General features: G+C 45.6%; 1 non-coding gene across 1 annotated transcript; it reads right to left on the minus strand.

Annotated features, from left to right (window-relative positions):
• Positions 1 to 410: 410 nt before the first annotated feature.
• Positions 411 to 517, minus strand: LOC122214643. Its single transcript, XR_006200023.1, has one exon. It is a non-coding gene; the product is annotated as a U6 spliceosomal RNA (small nuclear RNA).
• Positions 518 to 6,844: the final 6,327 nt, after the last annotated feature.

Below are 6,844 nucleotides of genomic sequence, written 5' to 3' on the forward strand. Positions count from 1 at the left end.
CCTGTATAATCCCTTCCCTTTGAGCGGGGGCAGGACCTGTGACTTCCTTCTAACCAGTAGAATATGGCAGAGGTGATGGATATCACTCCTATGACTATGTTATTTTATAAAAGACCGTCTTGCTAATGGAGTCTATGGCTGGAGATTCTCCTTGCTGGCCCAATGGAGTAAGTGGCCATGTGGAGGGATCGCAGGCATCCTTGTCTAGGAGTTGAGAATGCCCTCCCTCTGACAGCCAGCAAGAACCCAGGTCCCTCAGTTCTACGGCTGCAACGAAATGAATTCTGCCCCAACAACTTGAATGAACTTAGAAGTGGATTCTTTCCTAGTCAAGCATTCAGATGAAAATATAGCCCAGTCAGTGTCCTGATTGCAGGGTTGTGAGACCCCAAGCAGAAAGCCCAATTCGGCCATGCCCAGCTTCCTTCACAAATTTACGTGTCACCCTTGCACAGGGACCATGCTAATCTTCTGTGTATCGTTCCAATTTTAGTACATGTGCTGCCGAAGCAAGCATAGCCATGCCAGCCTCTTGACCCATGGAAACTGTGAACTAGAATATGTGTGCTGTTTTAATCCACTGACTTGGGGGTAATCTGCTACGGTAGCCATGGGAAACTAATATAGTCACACTGTGGGAAGGACCCAGAGGGGTTTTGAGGACTTGGAGGAAACAAGGGAAAAGGGAAAAAACAGAAGCAGGTCAAGGAGGCCACTGCTGAGGTGACAGAAGAAGGTTGGCTCAGGGCACTGCCCAGTTTGGGGCCCATGGGGAGCCACACACAGGCTCACATTTCAGCTGGTCTACCTCTGGGGACCTTGGGCTTCTCACAAAATAAAGACCATCTCATATTGTCCCTCAAATTTGTGCAGGTGGGGAAGGGGTCCCAAATGCCGACATGCCCTGTGGGGTGGCATGTCTGCCTCCCAGAGGAGATGCTATCCCACGGCAGAGACGAAAACCAGGCCCTGGGGCAGCATAAACCACTCGTCTGGAGGCAGGCCACACCTGCTTCTGTTCTGCATAGCAGACACAGGCCACTGGCTCTCCTCTGCTTCCAGGAAGCCCTCCCTGTTGTCTTACAGAGCTGTGTCGTTCATGGGTCTACAAGGAGAGAAAACTCTTCTATTCCTCCCTTGTCTTTCCCCCTTCTTGTACTCAGAACTCATACTACTTTCAACTATTCAGATATAATTCAATGCTATTTTAGGTAAAATTTTAAGGGGAACCGAATCATATTTATACCCAGAAATACACCCCCCACACACCCCCACACACACGGACAGAGAATGCGAATGTGCATTACAGAATAACTGGGTCCTGTCTGTAAGTTCTTGTGTGAAAGATAATCATTACTTAAAGTAATTTGCTTAAAACCCTGCCTTGATTGCCTGTTATTACGTGAAAGCCTGGTAAGGAACCCAAGATTTGCTCAGAAATGTAAAATGCAGAAGGTCCAATTCTTAGTGACCGACAGCCACTAGCAACCCTTACAGAAGCAAAAGAGCTCTGTCTCAGTAGCAATGAAGAGAAAAGCTCCTGAGAGCTTACATAAGAGGTTAAATAAGAGTAAAAGCTCCTGTTTCGGGGGAGGAAATAAGGAGGAACTTATAATACTTATAATATGGCAGGCCCTCTGCCAAGCACCCAGTGCACTTTATCTCAGGCAATCCTCACAATGACAACATGATAGAATAAATATTATCATCCGCAGTTGAAGGAGAGAAGGAGAAACTTGGGCTTGGGCAGGTCAGAGTGAGTGCCCAGCTGGACAGCTCCAAACCGAAGCCTCTCTCCACCACACTGGAAGACAGCAGGGCCAACAAGACTCCGACTGTGTTCATTCTTCTCTTTCCCAACTTCAATACACAAATCCTGAAGATAGAGTCAAAACCCCCATGGCCACAAGAAAACTTTCCTTGGTTTTTGAAAGATCAGAGACTGTGCAGCAAGCAGTGTGCACGCACACTGAGAACCAGCTATGCCTGCAGCCCAGCACCTTCAGGAGTGCCCACCAATACAGAACCTCCCCCAACAAGACACGGGCCCTGTGCTAGTGGAGATGGAGGCCGAAGTTGGGTCTGTCTCATTCACCACGGCAAACTCAGTGCTGAGCACAGGCAATGTTTGTTAAACAACTGAATGAGTAAATGGATGGATAGATACATAAATGGATGGATGGATAGACAGACAGGTGGACAGAAGGAAAGGAATTGATTAATGGATGGAATGGATGTAAAAAAAAACCCAACTCAAGAGAGGGAGACAAACAAGTTTAGCTCATTCGTTCATTCATTCATTCTGAGAGAGAGAGAGAGAAGGCATGAGTGGGGGGAAAGAGAGAGAGAGAGAGAAAATCCCAAGCAGGCTCTGCACTGTCATTGCAGAGCCTGATATGGGGCTCGAACTCACGAACTGCGAGATCATGACCTGAGCTGACATCAGATGCTTAACTGACTAAGCCACCCAGGCACCCCAAGGTCAGCTCCTTTTAAATCACACTCTTCCTTTCTGGTCAGAGACCCCTGGGCATCCTAGACTTAAAAAGCAATGTCAGTAAGGAATGGTTTCCCCCGTTATTGTTACTACCTCTAGCCAAGATGAATTTTAAAAGTGAAAGTAGGGGTGCCTGGGTAGCTCAATCAGTTGAGCTTTCGACTCTTGATCTTGGCTCAAGTGATGACCTCGAGGTTTGTGGGATCAGGCCCTGAGTCGCTGTCAGCACAGAGCCTGTTTAGAATTTTCTCTCTACCACTTTCTCTGCCCCTCCTCTGCTCACACATGCTCTGTCTCTCTCCCTCTCGCTCTCTCTCTCTCTCTCAAAATAAATAAATAAACTTAAAAAAAATAAAAGTGAAAGTAGACAAAGGATGTTTATTTTATTAAGCATTAGTCAAAGGGTTTTTTTAAAAAAACCGCCCAACTGAAAGACAGACATCATTCCTGTCATGTTGAATTCCTCAGACAAGGAGGGCCTCACATACTTAGCCCCTGAATGCACATGTAGGGAGCTTGAGAAAAAGGCACATTTCAAGAGGTAAGCACAGAACCTTGCCATGGTCCTGCCTGAATACTAACAAATTAATAAATTAAGCCAAGCCAGGCCTGCAAAATGCCTAGCTAGACATCCAAATACCATGGCTCCGAGCCTCTCAGCCTTATCTGCATTCTTGAAGTTTAACCCAGGCCACTGGCAAGCTGGCTCCCAACAACTGATCTCGATACTGAGATAGCAAATGGGGTAATAACCCCAAGCCTGCCCCATGGATACGGAGTGTGCAGAGTGTGCAGTTCCAAGCATGAACATTTTCCTGCCCTCTTGCATGGAGCTGTGACCACGTCCTGCCACGTCTCCTGTCTACCAAATGCATCCCTCCGAGGCCAAAGAAGCTGGAAAACAGGGAAGCAGGGGACATCATTAACGAAAAAGGTTTCTTTGTTGAGAAGTCCCTTTGGGTAGGGACGTCTGCCAAACTGGCCACATGAAGCTGGGGATCAGCCATGGTGCTCAAGAGGGAAGCAAACAACGATATACAAAATTTTTTCCACTAGTCTTGATCCTTAGAGAAATCTCTTTCCAGATGTGGTTTTTCATCAGCTTCCTACTGAGAGACCTCAAGGCGCCTAAGCCACCTTCTGTACCATATGGATCATCTAATACAAACAGTGTCTAATGATAGCAACTCTCAGTTATCCAGAAGCTATTAATTTAGTGTGTGGGTTAGCCAGAACCTCAGCTTCCTCTTCCCCTCCGCGGCTTGCCTGGTTTGCACTGCCCTCCAGCTGCTCCCCAGAGGTGCCCCACACAAGGCTCAGTAGGCTGACTTTCTGTTGGCATCTGTGGGATTCTAAAAACTCAATGTCAGAACAGATCTTATCCCATTATCCATTCAAATCCTTTCATTTTCCAGATGAGGAAAATGAGGCACAGACAAGGGAAGTTAGTGGCTGAACTGGATCTCTTAATTTTTTAGTGTTTCTTTATTTATTTTGAGAGGGAGGGAGGGAGGAAGGAAAGGGGAGAGAGAGAGAGAGAGGGAGAGGGAGGTAGAGAGAGAGAGAGAGAGAGAGAGAGAGAGAGAGAGAACAATCAGGGGAGGGGCAGAGAGAGAGGGAAAGAGAGAATCCCAAGCAGGCTCCATGATGTCAGCACAGAGCCCACCACAGGGCTCAATCCCACAAACCTTGAGGTCGTGACCTGAGCTGAAATTAAGAGTCACACACTCAACTGACTGAGCCACCCAGGTGCCCCTGAACTAGATTTATAGTTCCCCATCATGCCTAGCTCCAGCTGAAAACATAATTGGGGTAAGAAAGGTGAAAACAGTGGTAACCAGGAAGTTTGGGGACGCATGTCTTCTTCATTCATCTATTCTTCACCCATTATCTCCCCACTTCCTATGTCAAGTTGAAAGATACAGGCCTGGGATGAGAATAGAAAATAGATTTCGTCTTGCAGAGCAAAGCTGATCAGTTGTCAGTGACTGCCTGGAGAGCTGTATGGAGAAGGACATGGAATGGTCAGTGATGTCCTTCTTGGACAAAGGAGTGGAGAAGTACCAATAGCCACTGACTTGGACATGAAGACCACCGTAATCTGGTCTCATTTTACTCATCTAACCTCATTTCTCCCATCTCCCAAACAAGGTCCTCTCCTGGGGTCAGAATCTGGCTCCACCTTCCCACTGAACCACATCTATGTCTTCCCTGTGTCTGTTTTTTTTTTTTTCTCTTTTGTGTTCTCCTGCTCATGATTCTCTCCATTCATCGAATCAAATCACAACACCCATTTCTCTGCAGAGACTTCCCGACTACCACAGCCCACACAGAAATCATCCGCATTGTGACAGACCACCCAACTTAGCGTTTAATTACAGTCTTGCTCTGGGTTAGTTCCTTTGTGCCAGTCTTTTCTCCCCAACTAGGTATCCCCAAGAATAGGGGGGGATGCAGTAAGTTTTCAATCATTGACATTAGAATCAATGTGAATAGCATGTATAGTTTTAATTTTCAAATGTACGTGTGTATCTTATGACAGTGAGACAAAAAGCAGGATTTGGGGACCTCCTCTCCGTTTCTTCTTTCCTTCTCATTCATTCAACCATGACCTCCTTCTAAACTCAATCATAGTGACATTCAAACAAAAGCAACATTTTCTAAAACTCAAACCCAGTGCACGCCTAAGCAAATTAGTTTGATATAAATTCTTGGCATTTTAATAAGTCAAGGGGAGAGATTATTAAGCCTTCCAAGTACAGTCTTTACTCGAGCTAAGCAGATGTTAACTGTCATTTATTCTAGGATTTAGTCCTCAGAACTTAGCAAGGAAGTCAGATATAGATAACATCCCTAAAACATTTTTGCTTTAGGTCTTTATCCAAAAATGTTGATAATTTCTTCCCCTTAGCAAAACCCACACATTTTTCTTAACAAAAAAAGAAAACACGACAATTATCACCATATTATTTTGCATAAAAATAATACTAACTTGATGGATCATTTATATAGTGGCCATCTCTAAGAAACTCAGGAATTTGTGTGAGAGGTTTGGGACAGGAAAAATAAAAATTCAGGATCTTTTACTATCTATTAAGGCCTTCTCATGTATTTTTCTAATTTCTTTTCAGGTTAAAACATTCATGTTTCCCACTAGAACTGGTTGGTAGATAACTGAAGTCCCTTCCTCTCCACTGCCCACCAACATTCCTTCATTTTCCATTTTGAGTGAAAATGTCAACAGAACCTTTAAGCTGTTTTCCTGGACATGACCTATGCTCCTCGAAATAAGTAGGAAGCTCCCTTCAAACAAACCATGGTAAATCACCCAGCATCTCCACTGCCCTGGGCTTGGGTAGGTTTCTCATGTAAACTAAGCTTTTTAGGGTTCAAAAATCTTAGCTTATTTTAGAGAGAGAGAGCAAATGAGGGAGAGGGATTATCCGAGAGGGAGAGAGAGAATTTTTTAAGTTTATTTATTTATTTTGAGAGTGAGCGAGCATGTGCAAGTGAGCGGGGGAGGGGCAGGGAGAGAGAATCCCAGGTAGGCTCTGCACTGTCAATAGAGTCCAGTGAGATACTCGAACTCATGAACCATGAGATTATGACCTGAGCTGAAGTCGTATGTGTAACCACCTGAGCCACACAGGCACCTCAGAGAGAGAAACTTAAGCAGGCTCCATGCTCACCATGGAGCCCAGTGTGGGTTCGATCCCACGACCCTGGGATCATGACCTGGGCCGAAATCAAGAGTCGGACACTGAATTGCCTGACCCACCCAGGTGTCCCTCAAAATCTTAGTTTTGAGTGATGGGCCGGTTCAGCCTGTCCACATCATGAACAGCCGGGGAGAACAAAGGAAGGCCTCTCACACTGGGCCAGAACTGAGGAGCCTGATGGAGGACTTGTCTGCACACACCCACCACCCACAGCCCAGGGACACACGAGGGACCCAGGCTCCCTGGAGGTGGTGGGGGCAGGGCATTTGAGGAAAAGGCCAAGAAGTCAGGACTCTGATCCCACCTTGCCCCAAAGTCAGAGCTCCCGTGCTTTAGTCTACACTGTGGTACACGCCCAAGTTCTGAGTGACTGGATTACATTAAAAGGTCCTTCTGCTTTTAAAGATGGGGCAACTACTGACCTAATGAATGCCTCATTGCCTTAGAATTCCAGGGTACCCAAGGTACTGAAAGCACCTTTTAACCTTGGGAGCAGTAAGATATGGAAGATATAGAAACTAGGAACAAAGATTATCTGTGTCACTTTTTCTCCAAAAGATTAAAAACAAAAAAAGTACGAGGGTAAAACTTTAACGAACATTTGCTGAGAAGTCTGTTTAACAACATA

The sequence above is a fragment of the Panthera leo genome, chromosome A2, assembly GCF_018350215.1.
Source record: "Panthera leo isolate Ple1 chromosome A2, P.leo_Ple1_pat1.1, whole genome shotgun sequence".
NCBI lineage: Eukaryota > Metazoa > Chordata > Mammalia > Carnivora > Felidae > Panthera > Panthera leo.